This window comes from Periplaneta americana, chromosome 3, assembly GCF_040183065.1.
Source record: "Periplaneta americana isolate PAMFEO1 chromosome 3, P.americana_PAMFEO1_priV1, whole genome shotgun sequence".
NCBI classification, from domain to species: domain Eukaryota; kingdom Metazoa; phylum Arthropoda; class Insecta; order Blattodea; family Blattidae; genus Periplaneta; species Periplaneta americana.
Window position 1 is genome coordinate 9,091,406 of NC_091119.1, and position 13,742 is coordinate 9,105,147.

Consider the following 13,742-nt stretch of genomic DNA (forward strand, 5'->3'; position numbering starts at 1 on the left):
TAGCTTGAATGTGGTACAGTATATCGGAATATGATCATTTAATAAAGGCATTTTCGGGGGACAAATTTCTCATAGTGTGACATCCATATCTGGGATGTTTCGGACAGAATTGTATAGGGCTTGAATAATAGATCTACTACAAATTATAATAGGGCATAATTTAAAACAATCCCTTACATGCATACATCAATAAAACTACGTAACAGTGCTAACAGAAACTTTTTTATATTAAGGTTTCCTGAAGATATCATACGAAATGTAAACTCTAATTATTTTATTTAATCTCGCCTTTAAGTTTACACATTATATCAGGATCACTTTTCTTTTTTCTGCATTGTTGTGCAGTATGTTATTCATATTTCTCCAAGTGGCGGCCTGAACACCTGCAGAGTTCTAATACATCAGTACAGGCTGTTACAAAAGAAACATTACAGTGCTTCCATTCTTCCAACGAGGTATAGAAGTTCTTACACATTCAACAATTTAAAATAAATATTACAGTCAGATACATGATCTGAAGACATTAATTCGTCAATTTAAGCATAAAAACTTAATCACAAACAAAAACAAAACAGATCTTTTGAATTCAATATTTTCTAACGTTAATAAAAAAAAGAGTTCAGACATAACTCCGCCAACAATTCAGTTGAGTAATCTTTCTGCTTTTTAAAACACATTTTAATACTTTTTAATGTAGTAAAATTAACGGATTGGATTTATAAGTTCCACCTATAATACTATACATAAATATAGATTGAAATAATGCTAAATAAATTACACGTAAACAGTTAATTGACAAAATATTTCTTAGAATAACAAAGTAGCATAATGTTTTACGTAATTTATTACAAATATAATGAATATGATTATTCCATTTTAAATGATTATCAATAATTATACCTAAGTATTTAACCTCATTAACTTCATTAATAACTGAACAATTACAATTTATATGGGAACAATCAAAATTATTTAAAGAGAATGGGATAGCTATTGTTTTATCTTTATTAATTACAAGTGAATTTAAGTAGAACCATTTTTTAATTAATTTTAAGCCAGGTGAAGAAAAAAATAGAAGAAGAAAAAAATAGGAAAACGTGAATATTTTTTACTGAAAAGCGCCGAATTTCTCAGACTAGTTATATGCGATGATCTGATCAAGTGGTGGGGTTTCCGCAGTAACGGATTATCTTTCGGACTCTCTACCTAATATTTCAATACTGACAATAAACACTGTTCATAAAAACTGAGTAGCAGAAAATATTGATCCAGTAATTGACCACTGCGTATCTTATCTCTGTGTACACGTTATTATGTACTAGTATCTCAGAGATAAAGTGAACTTTCAAAAACAAGGATCAGTAAAACGTGCGTAATGAAATTACATATCGACGCTGATTTATCAGCAGGAAAAGTCTAATTCCGCTGATTTTATTGATAGCACCCTAGATCATATATACGCCAGATAGATCGGTCTTATAGGCTTTGACGTTAACAACTTTTGTCAGGTTTACTACGCTGCCATCTAGTTGTTACATAAGGAGTCACGTCATAACTCCCATTTTAATTGCATTAGCGACTGTACTGCCATCTCGTGTTCGTTTACGGCGGACGGTTGGCGATCCTGGCGGTTGTTCTCTTCAAAGTGCAAACGATTTTAACATAGCGATGATCTATCTGTTACATAATGATCTAGGATAGCACTGAGACAATTTTCGGCTCAATTTAGGCCTACTTGCCATGTAATTCAGGTTCAGTTTTAACCTCACAAGAAATTATAAGTATACAAAATAATTTAATTTCACTACATACATGTCATTCAATATCAAAAATAAAAATAATAAATAATGTGAGCTATACAGTAGGCCTACATCTACTGGAAAAAAAAATCACGGCAGTAAAAGGGAAAGGTATGATTAGGTTAGGTTAGGTTAGGTAACGGTAGCTAGGGACGGGTTAGGGACGACCTTTGTACGTCGGCCATACTGAGGCCTATTATGCACCCCGAATTTATTGGATGAATAAGGATGAGGAAATGAGTCCAATGTCCAACGACGAAAGTTACCCAGCATTTGCTCTTAATGGGTTGAGGGAAAACCCGGGAGAAACCTCAACCAGGTAATTTATCTCATCCAGGATTTGAACCCCAGCCCGCTCATTTCACGGTCAGCCATGCTAACCGTTATTCCACAGCGGTGGACACCAGTTTTATGTATATTGACAAAAAATTGTATTTTGTGTAAAATGAGTACAATAAAAGGAACGCTATAGATAGATAGATAGATTTATTCGTTCCATAATATTCTTACATTTGCTTTATAGCATAGAATAAAGAACATGTCCAATTCTTACGTTTAAATATAAATGCAATACATATAAAATGCAAATATGAAGTTTGTACAGAATTAATACCTTAATAAGAATAATATTTTATATAATGTAATATGTTTACCATTTAATAGTATTATAATATTTACACAGTACCGTGAAATGTCAAGAATTCATCTACAGAACAGAAAGTGTGAGATATTAAGTAATTTTTTAGTTTTACCTTAAATAATGCAGGGTTTTGGCTATGATTCTTAATGTCTTCAGGAAGACTATTGAACAATTTTATCGCCATGTAACGTACTCCCCTTTGATAGCATGATAAATTTGATGATGGCGTATGAAAATAATTCTTTCTGCGGGTATTTATACTATGTATGGCTGAGTTAGTTGGAAAATTTTCTATAGTTTAATAAATCACAATTAACACTAAAATTGACAAAGATCTATGCTTTTTGAATTGTTTATGCTTTTAAATTGAATTAACTTATTTCCTATGTATTATATTTTACAGCTCAGCTGATGAATAATCATTTGGGTTTGTAAAGTTAATAATCTATTTGCTATTTACTGTATATTTTTAGTAGAGCCACCAAGGTAGCTCAGTCGGCAGACTCGCTGGCTGTTGATCGGGAGCTGCGCTCGGGCTTGGGTTGGATCCCCGTTTGGTCTGATTGGTTGGTTTCTTCCGAGGTTTTCCCAGCCGTGAGACTGATGCCGGGTGGTCTATGGCAAGTCCTCGGCATCACTTCACTTCATCCCCGTTTGGTCTGATTAACTGTTTGGGTTTTTCCGAGGTTTTCCCCAACCATAAGCCAAATGCCAGGTAATCTGTTGGCGAATCCTCGGCCTCACTTCATCTCACCAAAAAATTGTAAAAAAGTTGTAATTGTAATCTTGAAAAATTTTTACTTGTTCCACATCTTAGAGCTTCATTGCTGATGTAAGATCTATGAAATACAATAAATGAAATGGAAAAAAAAATCTTTCTATGTGATTATTCAGATTAAAGAGAAATAACTGTGACACAGACTTTGTTGGCTGTAAGTAGCCTACTATATTTAGAGGATATTAATTAGTAACCTTTGCCATATTTGCATAATACCTGTCGAGATAAATAATACCTGTAAATAAAATAAATTAATTATAAAAGATAATGCGTCCACTTGAAGTATGCACACCGACTGAACATTGATCAGTGATACGGTTTCTTGTAACAGAAACTATAAAATCTGAAGAAATCTATTTACGAATGTGCAAATAACTTGTCATCAATTGCATATGTCAACTTTCATAAGTGGATTGATATGTTTGAAAGTTATAAAACGAGTGTTGTTGTTGAATAACACCCAAGAAGACCACTCCAAGTTTCAACAACACTTATAAAAAAATATTGATAACAAGATTAAGGAAGATAGGAGAGTAGAGGCTCATTCACAATGAAAATTAAACATAACGTAAGCGTTAACTTAATATAAACGTTACGGTAAAATCAAGAAGTCATACCATCATTCACGATGGGAACATAAACATAGCAGCAAACATACTTGGTAACCATGGAAACATAACAACGACGCCATTTCCTCATATTCTGTCATATACTTCAGCGCTCCACGATTGTGTTCTGTTTGCAAATCACGTAAGCATAAGCATGAAAGTTTGGAGTTTGCAAACTTTCATGTTAACGTCTTACGGTAATGTTTATGTCAATGTTTATGTGAATCATTGTGAATGATCCCATTTGGTAGCCTGGCCTCAAACTTCTGTGTTTATGTTACGGTTATGTTTAATTTTCATTGGGAATGGGCCTTAACTATTCAAAATACGGCGTTTTGGAATTTCATGCAAGTGTGGGAACTACGTATTCGACTGCCCATAACTGTCTGAACTAACTAAAAATTGGAAATATGGATGTCGGTCACCACAGCTATAAAGACTCCATATTGCAGCAATTGGACGGAGTTATGCAATAATAGACCAACCGACAATTTGAAAAAAAAATATATATATATTTGGACAAATCTGTTGATGGAAGACTAATTTAATTCGGAAAAAATCAAGAATGCAGTATATGAATTTTGCTGTTATCTATAAGCAATATATATATATATATATATATATATATATATATATATATATATATATATATATATATATATATAGGGTGTTTCAGAAATGCTTTGACAAACCTTGGGGGCATGTTCCTCACACCAAAACAAGAAAAAAAGTCCATATAAACATATGTCCGAAAATACTTAGTTTTTTAGTTATTAATGAAAGAACATAATGAAATATCTCTTAGGTATTGTCAGCTTGGTAGCAAGTGTTGCAACTTTAATCAATTCAGTAACTCATAACGATGAAAGTTTACGTTCAACACATTTCGAGGTACAATCAAACAACTTGCCTTAAGTTTATAACCGATAATAATATTCATTTTGTTAGATAATCGAACGATGTTATCGATACAAGTCTACAAGTCGCAGTCATACATCGCGATAATTTCTGCAACTCGATTTATCACCACCAATTTATCGCATGGTCGTTCTTTTGTTTAGTCAGTGTCGCCAACTGTTTCCACGTAAATTGATGAGCATGAATCCTTGTACTAAAAAAAGTGTGAAATCCTACTTCCACATCTATATCTTCATCTTCTAATTCCATGCCCATTGTATCTAAATAAAATGACACTCATTCATAACAAATGTTTATTTAATTAATGTATTAATCAGGTTATTTGTAGTTATACTATAAAATGTTTAAATTAAATTATGATTTCAGCAGAAAATGAAAACGTATTTCTGTTATAATAACAAGAGAAAAGTGCAGTACATGTAATTAACATTTTAAACATGTACAGGGACATCACTTTATTTTTACCAACATTTTTAATATTAGCCTGGCTATACCCGGAAACACTGTTACCCCGTTCCATTACAGGAGTTTGGTGTTACTAGTACAATATGTAAACAAATCATTTTACTAGTTATAGGAGGAGAGAAAAGTAATGTATCCATTTATATTACAGGGAAATACGATATTAGGATTTTCAGTTTGATCACTACTTTTACGGTATTTTATCAGTAGAGTAGCAACATTTTTTTTCCACAAACTCAACTCCTCAGGCGGTTTTATTCATTATAAATGGCCACTTTATTCAGCATATTACCGCACTGCTCAGTCCACAGATAAAGTTATTCAGTCATGCTACACACCGTACCTGTGCGAAATAAGCGGGGGGGGGGGGGTATTTACGGAGATCGCGAAAATCACGACATAGGCCTAATAGGCTAGATATACAATAGATTTTTACTAATCTTTACGAATTAAGTGATTCTGATTAATAATATGCGGATAAAATAATCGCGACAAATCGCGAAATAGAGTTCTAATAGCGAAATATGAACACATTCGCGAATTATTATTATTGTGTCGTTTTATAGCGAATTTCATATTCTGAGTTCTTTTTTCGGACATTTTTTTCATTTGAATTTGTTGCACATTCAAGTAGGCTACATTACATGGTATTCTAGGTGTTCTAATTACATTAGTGAACTCAAAAGACGGAGAATTCAACATTTCACTAATAATTTGAAAGTGTTATTTGAGGGCTGCAAGTTTTTTTTTCCGTTTTTAATGAATGGGTGTTAAATACAGTCTCAATACAACAAATATTGTCTATTGGCCATACCGCACCTTTACCAGAATCCAATGAATCTTTAATGTTAATTATTTGGAAAGTAATATTTATACTGAGTTAATACTCCAATTTCAAAATAGTTGTATTTTCCAAAATTTCCATTAATATCCAACAAGAGTACAAATCAATCTCCAACAATCTCCGCCGACACCAATATTGGAAAACACAAATGATAAAATTAATCTCCATAAATACCTGCCCCTGGAAATAAGCTTCAATAATATAGGCTCTTCCTTCTATGGAAAACGCAACCATATTTCTGAAACACACTATACTCTGTACTGTTTACTTCACTGCTAGCAGACTTCGAATGCAACAGCGGCCGTAAGTTTGTGTGGCTGACGGGAGCAAGGACATTAGTGAAAGGTGTGCGAGTCAAGTACAATTAAAATGGAAGTAAAAATAAAGTGATGTCCCTGTATTTTGCTTTTCTCAATTGGCATTACTGAATAACATTCAATTTCTTTATTGCAGTAATCGATATTCATCTATTTCAACTTCACAATGTCTGAATAGGTTAAGTATTCGTAAATATACAATTATTAACATTTTGTGGTCGAATTTTAGGGATATATTATTATTTACACTTTTATTTTATTCACGAAATAGTCGAGATCCTGGATTTATCGGCAAATCTCAGACCTCTTGTGACATTACTATACATAATTTATATCTTTATTTCACACTTTTAGTACCACTCAGCAGTGGCTCGCGTACCATGGGTTGAGAATCGCTGCATTATAGGATTTCAACCAAGCGTCATCTCAAGGTTGCAACCGCTGGCGGGGAAACTGCACGGTTTGTTTACCGACGACGGGATTTACGCTAATAAAATGATAAGAAGAGACATTTACAGGCGAGCTCATCAGTCCCCCAGAATAAATCGATATTTCACACCTCAGCTTTCTCACGTGAGCCAAATGCAACACTCATGCAAGCCACAATAGTAATATGCGTTACAAGAGCGGTATGTTGACGTTTTCGTGTTCGAGGAAAAGATTGAAAAAGCGAAACGAAGTTGAGCTTTTTAATTTCCGAGAACATGAAAACAAACATACCGCTCGTGTATCGTACATTATTTTGTGCGAAGATCGTTTATTACATACCTGAAAGAGGAATTTCTAATTAGTTGCAATGAAATCTCCATCTTGGTTTCTGTTCAATGACGGCAAATTTGCAAAACAAAAATATCTATCTTCAACATTGTTGCTTTAAAATGTTTTCTGTGTTTACTATACTCCAGCAGGCCGTGATATACGTCTGTCTTTTTTTCCCCCAGTCTATAAATGCGAACTTAAATAAACGGTAAAGTTATGTAATGATTTATTTTTCATTTTAATATTTTTACAATATTATTTATATAACATATTGCAGTAATAACATCGGCATCTGGAATCTTGTTGATTTTTTCCACGGCTTCCTTAATGTTACTTGCATCACGAATGCAGTAACTTTAGTGGAGTTGTAGAGTTCACTTAATTTTGGCAAATATTTAAAAACAATAATTAATAGTGCAATTTAGGTGGAATTGCAGTGGTAAGTTTCCAATTTATAATTATTACCATATTGAAAGTCTCTAAAAATAATATGTTAGAAGCCTAAAGCAGTAAAATGAATATGTCACTTAAGCGGTAAGAAGAGGGAAATTGTTACGTGTGTTAGGTTGGGAATACTGAATGTGGAATTTTAGACTTACCAAAGATTGGTTTTGTGCGGAAACCAAGCAAATACGCACGATCTCGCACAAAATATATACAGTATAGTATAGAAGTTAGGTAGCTATAGTTACTCTGTTATGTCGTGATGACCTGTGTTATACGTAATAAAGGGCCGTTGAAGTATTCAGTCCATGTTACTGGAGTCCCAGTATGTTTGTGTAGTCGTGGTGTGTAGGTCAAATGAACTATGAAAACGTTTTATAGTAACGTTGAAGAATACATACATACATACATACATACATACATACATACATACATACATACATACATACCAACATACCAGTGGCGACTCGTGATATTTTTTGTATGTAGGATATGGGACTGACGACTGATGACCAAGACAGAAACTAATATTGGTAACAATAATAATAATAATAATAATAATAATAATAATAATAATAGAGCATGCAAAATCAATACAAGTAGGCCTATGTTAGTCTTTGACTCGCCATTCTGGAACTGGGAATTTATTTGTAGTGAAGATCCATTCTCCTCCTCTTTTTTGTTTCGAAGATGGCTCCTAAGCCATTGTACTGCCCGATATTTACCGATGCTCCGTCGTACGTTTACGCAATTAATTTCTTGCTACAGTTAAATGCTTCTAAATGATCAAATAAAACTTCAGATATTCTTTCGGCTGTCCTGTCATCTGAAAGTCCCGTTAATTCTTGTATTTACTATAGCTTATTTTATTTATCTTTATGTAATTTTGTTTTTTATTCATTTTATTTTTTATATTATATCATTTTAAATTATTTATTATTTCCTTTATTCTATTCTTTTAAAATGACAAATGAACAGCATTTAAGAAGGCTACATGGGTATTTGAAAATTCTTATTGTAGTCTCTGAGAGGGGACTCCACCACCCAGGAAGAAGGGTCGTAGTATTAGGATACGCGGTCATATCCTAAAAGCGGTTAAAGTCCAGCTATACCCCTCTCTCCGCACTTTCCCCTGTCCACTAACTTAACAGCTAGAAAAAACCGTTTGCTGTAAGATATTTGGATGGTTCCTCGGAAATTATTTCTGCGCTGTGCAGTGGCGACAACTCACGACAGCAAGTGGAAGTTTGAAGAAAATTAATACGTCGGGACGCATTGAAAATCAAAACCTGTAATTAAAATGTTTTCTATCCTCAGAGGCACAAAATTAAACTGTAGGATCATCCTCATATCCTTCACGGAGGAATCGCCACTGATACATACATACACACACATATAGGATTAATAATTATTGTAATGGCATAAACTACTGTCTCAGGTCACAAAAGATGTTGTCGTTCTCTTAACGACACATTTAGATAAGTCAAAATCAATAAATCGGTAACTTACAGTCTAACTAGGGTACGGATTTTTAGGTCGTTAAAATGTAATTCTAGGTGCGTAAAATAGGATTAAAAGTGTAGAAAATAGTTCCTAAAGAATTGAACATAGGTTCTAACAAAAAATAATGTTTTCTTTAAAAACATGTTTCAAATCATCAGGAATTCACTTCTAGAATTTAATAATTTTAAATGCTTATACACCGTTACCACCACTACTACTAAAAGTACAAGAACAACAAATATCTAACTAGTTATACAGCAACTAAACAATTAAATGTTAAAAATAAGTTTTAGACATAAATTCAGTACACAAACAAGTCAAATATAATCAATTTTTACCAAGTCTTGTCCGTTAATGTCCATAATTAGCTTATATAGATTACTAATACTCTTTTCTAAATTTTCAACTAAAAAGCAATGCCGTCCGTCACTCAACACAAATTTGTATGCTGAAAATGAACGCTCCACAGCCACTGAAGTAACAGGAGCGTATTTCAATGTTGACACTAGGTGGACAGGAATGTTACATTGTAAATCCGTGTTCTTCGTGCTAGGATATCTGAAGCAGTACGCAGGTCCTTCAGACCTACATTTCTCTGCAGAACTTGCTCCAGTTTATCCCGTACTTTATTTCCAACAGAACCAGGAACACATTTTAAATTTAAAATAGAAATTTTCGAAATAAGAATGGATGTTTTGATTTATTACAGACTATTACACTCTTACTACGTCATACTACTTTTGATCAATAAAACGGTACGAAAGGACGTATTTCAACCAATCATGGCTGCTTATCGCACAATTTTATCGCGTCCCTAGCATTTGTTTAATTTTATCGCGTCCCTAGCATTTGTTTAATTTTATCGCGTCCCTAGCTTTTGTTTCTTTGTTTGCCAACATTTGAAACTGCGCTGGTCTGGACGTCAAAAAAAAAAATATATATATAAAATTACAAACCACTCCAGTCGATGCACAGCAGTTTCTAATATGACTCGCATTGGCATTCAAGAACAAAAATGAATAAAAATCACTTATCATACCTATGCATCTTCTGAAATCCGATTTACAAATAAATGAAGAGCACCATTCGGAAATCCTGAATAAGTTGAATACACCATGTAGACCTAAATCAACGAGTTCCACTTCTATTACGCACACGTCCAATATAACATCAATTGAACCACCAACCACATTCAAATTTGAAAATTGTACATTCAATAATTATTCCTTTTAAAATTATTCATGTTTATTTTTTATGTCATCGTCGTTAATTAAAACTTTTCTAACACTTATGTATATTAGTTAGGTTATGTTATAGCTTCTGCTATATGATATTATGGATAGTCACGTATCAGAGATTGTTTAATATTAAGATTTATTGAAAATCATCTATCAAGTGACGTTGATTACTGGGATTCGGATAATTGAAGTGGAATGTTGCATTTTAATAAAAATGAAACTGAATAAACAAAGCCTTCTTGACTAGTAACATTGCCATCGTGTATAATAGATCGAGAACTTCTCGACGAGAAGGCATTGCTCACTACTGCCATCTAGCATGCATCTAGGGTAATATTTGTAATGCTGAGATGGTACAATAATACATTTGAAGACAGTTGTATTTTCGTAAGTCAATTAATATTTTATTGTATTGGAGTACTTCGTTACTTCTAATCTTTATATACTTTCTTCTAATCGTGTAATAGTCAATTAAATCCCACTCGAGTTTTGATTTTCTCTAGATAAATCAAAACGTCTAGTGAGATTACTGTTGATAAAACTTACTTAATAGGTCAAAATAGGCTTTGTCGTCAAAGTAGGCATTTTTAGGTGCTATTAAAATACCAATTTTAGGCATAGTTTTATATGAAACGTGTACTTGCAAGTTTTTTATGAACTTATCTTTTAAGGATTAAAATACGATAAAATTAAAAATATGTATAATCAAGATTAAAATAGGTTTTACCTAAGATCCGAAGTCCACTTATAACAGTACGATAAGCAAATGAAAAACATGCAGAAGCTTGAATCACTTTTTAAAATGTCAATGGTTACAGGCGTATCCGTGGGGGCATGGTTTACGCTAGAAAATACACAAGTGTCGCAAAAATGCACACATGAAAATAATATTTTTGCAAACTGCGGAAAGCTTGTGGATCATTCTAAATCATTGCACAGAAAAGTGAAATTAATGAAGTTTGCAGAGACAAAACGTCATGTAATTTACTTCTTGGAGTTTTATTACTTTCCATCTTACCACACTCCATGTATATGTAAGTAAATCGTTAGACTTAGAGTATGTTTAGAATCAATTACTGTTGAATTTACATCACATTAAAATACATATATTTTTGTGAGCATTTTCAAACACCGAAAGGACTCGGGAAATGTCAAAGAGAGAAAACAGTATGTCAGTGATTCCTCCAAGAAAGAAAGCGTCTGCCATTCAGAGTACGCTTTAAGAATCTATAGTTGATATAATTATAAATACACACACACATATTTATAATGTTCTGCTCAAGGGCAGGTCTTTCACTGCAAACTCAGCATTCTCCAGACTTCCTTATTTTCTACCTCCTTCTTTGTCTCCTCATATGATCCATATATAGGCCTGAAGAAAGAAGAAATTGAAGAAGGAAGTACACATACGGACACAGCAATTATAACTAGAATAGCAAAATTATTAGGAGTAAGTATTCATTTCAAAGTGACAATCGGTTTTCGGAGTTTATACTAATCAAATCACGTGGTCAAACAAAATACATTTTTAGGTTAGGTCTCGTGAATCGTAAACTGTTTAGTCAAAGCAATGAATTTCATGTTGTCAGACAAAACACATTTTAATATTAAATCATCCTAATCTACTAATTACTTGCAACATAAAGTACGGGAGGTCCAGGAGGAAAATATAGGCCTACTCTTTCACAAATTATTATTGACCCATTTAGAAAACACCTCCCAATATAAAGATGAGATGTGGTAAATAAGTAAAGAAGCAAGACATCGTTATTGTTATTATTATTATTATTATTATTATTATTATTATTACTTACTTATTTATTTACTTACTTACTGGCTTTTAAGGAACCCGGAGGTTAATTGCCGCCCTCACATAAGCCCGCCATCGGTCCCTATCCTGTGCAAGATTAATCCAGTCTCTACCATCATATCCCACCTCCCTCAAATCCATTTTAATATTATCTTCCCATCTACGTCTCAGCCTCCCTAAAGGTCTTTTTCCCTCCGGCCTCCCAACTAACACTCTATATGCATTTCTGGATTCACCCATACGTGCTACATGCCCTGCCCATCTCAAACGTCTGGATTTAATGTTCCTAATTATGTCAGGTGAAGAATATAATGCGTGCAGTTCTGTGTTGTGTAACTTTCTCCATTCTCCTGTAACTTCATCCCTCTTAGCCCCAAATATTTTCCTAAGCACCTTATTCTCAAACACCCTTAATCTCTGTTTCTCTCTCAAAGTGAGAGTTCAAGTTTCAGAACCATAAAGAACAACCGGTAATATAACTGTTTTATAAAATCTAACCTTCAGATTTTTTGACAGCAGACTGGATGATAAAAGCTTCTCAACCGAATAATAACAGGCATTTCCCATATTAATTATGTTTATTACTATTATTATTATTATTATTATTATTATTATTATTATCATCATTATTAGAGTACATGACATTGTGATTTTACTCTCTTTAGTGATATCTGGTATTAGTTGGCAACACTGAAGAAACGGCCAAATTAGCCTTTTAGGAACTGCTCTTATGTGATCCTCATGTACTGGGTGTTCATTTCAAAGTGTGTCATGACGTCACTGTTGTTGGGTCACCGATTTGAAGCGAGTTTCAGTTTATATGTTAGAGAAGTTGCCTATTATTTAAGGCGTTCTTCAATCTGAACTTGAGAACGTGTACGGTATAACTTGAACGTCGTAGCAACAGATGGCGGTCTGTACGGTCTGTGTGCTACTATAACCTCTTTCGAACTGTGTTTTGCGCCGGCAAGTCGTACGCAGGGTATTTGTTATCATCGGTTGCGTACGGTAACATTCCACAACACAAATCAAATGCTCCGTGTCCATGTTGACCGTCGAAGTTAATGTCAACAAATACGTAAGTAATCGTCTTAACCCTCTCCCCATATCCCGACAGTACGTATTTCCAAACAGTTCACATTCCTGCCACTACCGGCGTTACCGTACGTATCGGTACCTACTCTTCAGAATGAACGCCGTACTTGCTAGCCAACTTCTCTGCCTCTTAGATTATACACCTGAGCTGCGGAAGTGTAGGAAGATTGAATTCTCTAGGCTCATCAGCTAGCCACATGACGGCATACAGCGAGCCAAGACACATTTTGAACTGAACACCCAGTATTATAAGTTAGGATTTATATGTAGTAAGAGTTAAGAATGACGCCGAGTATAGTTGAGTCGTTGTGATGCCGGTTAAGAAGGTTTTAATCCTGAGTGACAAGACTCGAAATGCAAGAAGTCACAAGGACTAAACAATGCAGTTTTTTTAACCCCTCGCTATTTTGTAAGTGGTGGTTATGAGGATTAAAGTCCCTTAGCGCTAACTAATGGAAGTACTGAATGACAAGAATGGCAAGTATAAGGCGTGGGGGGGGGGGCTTGGGTTGCATGTTCATAAACTA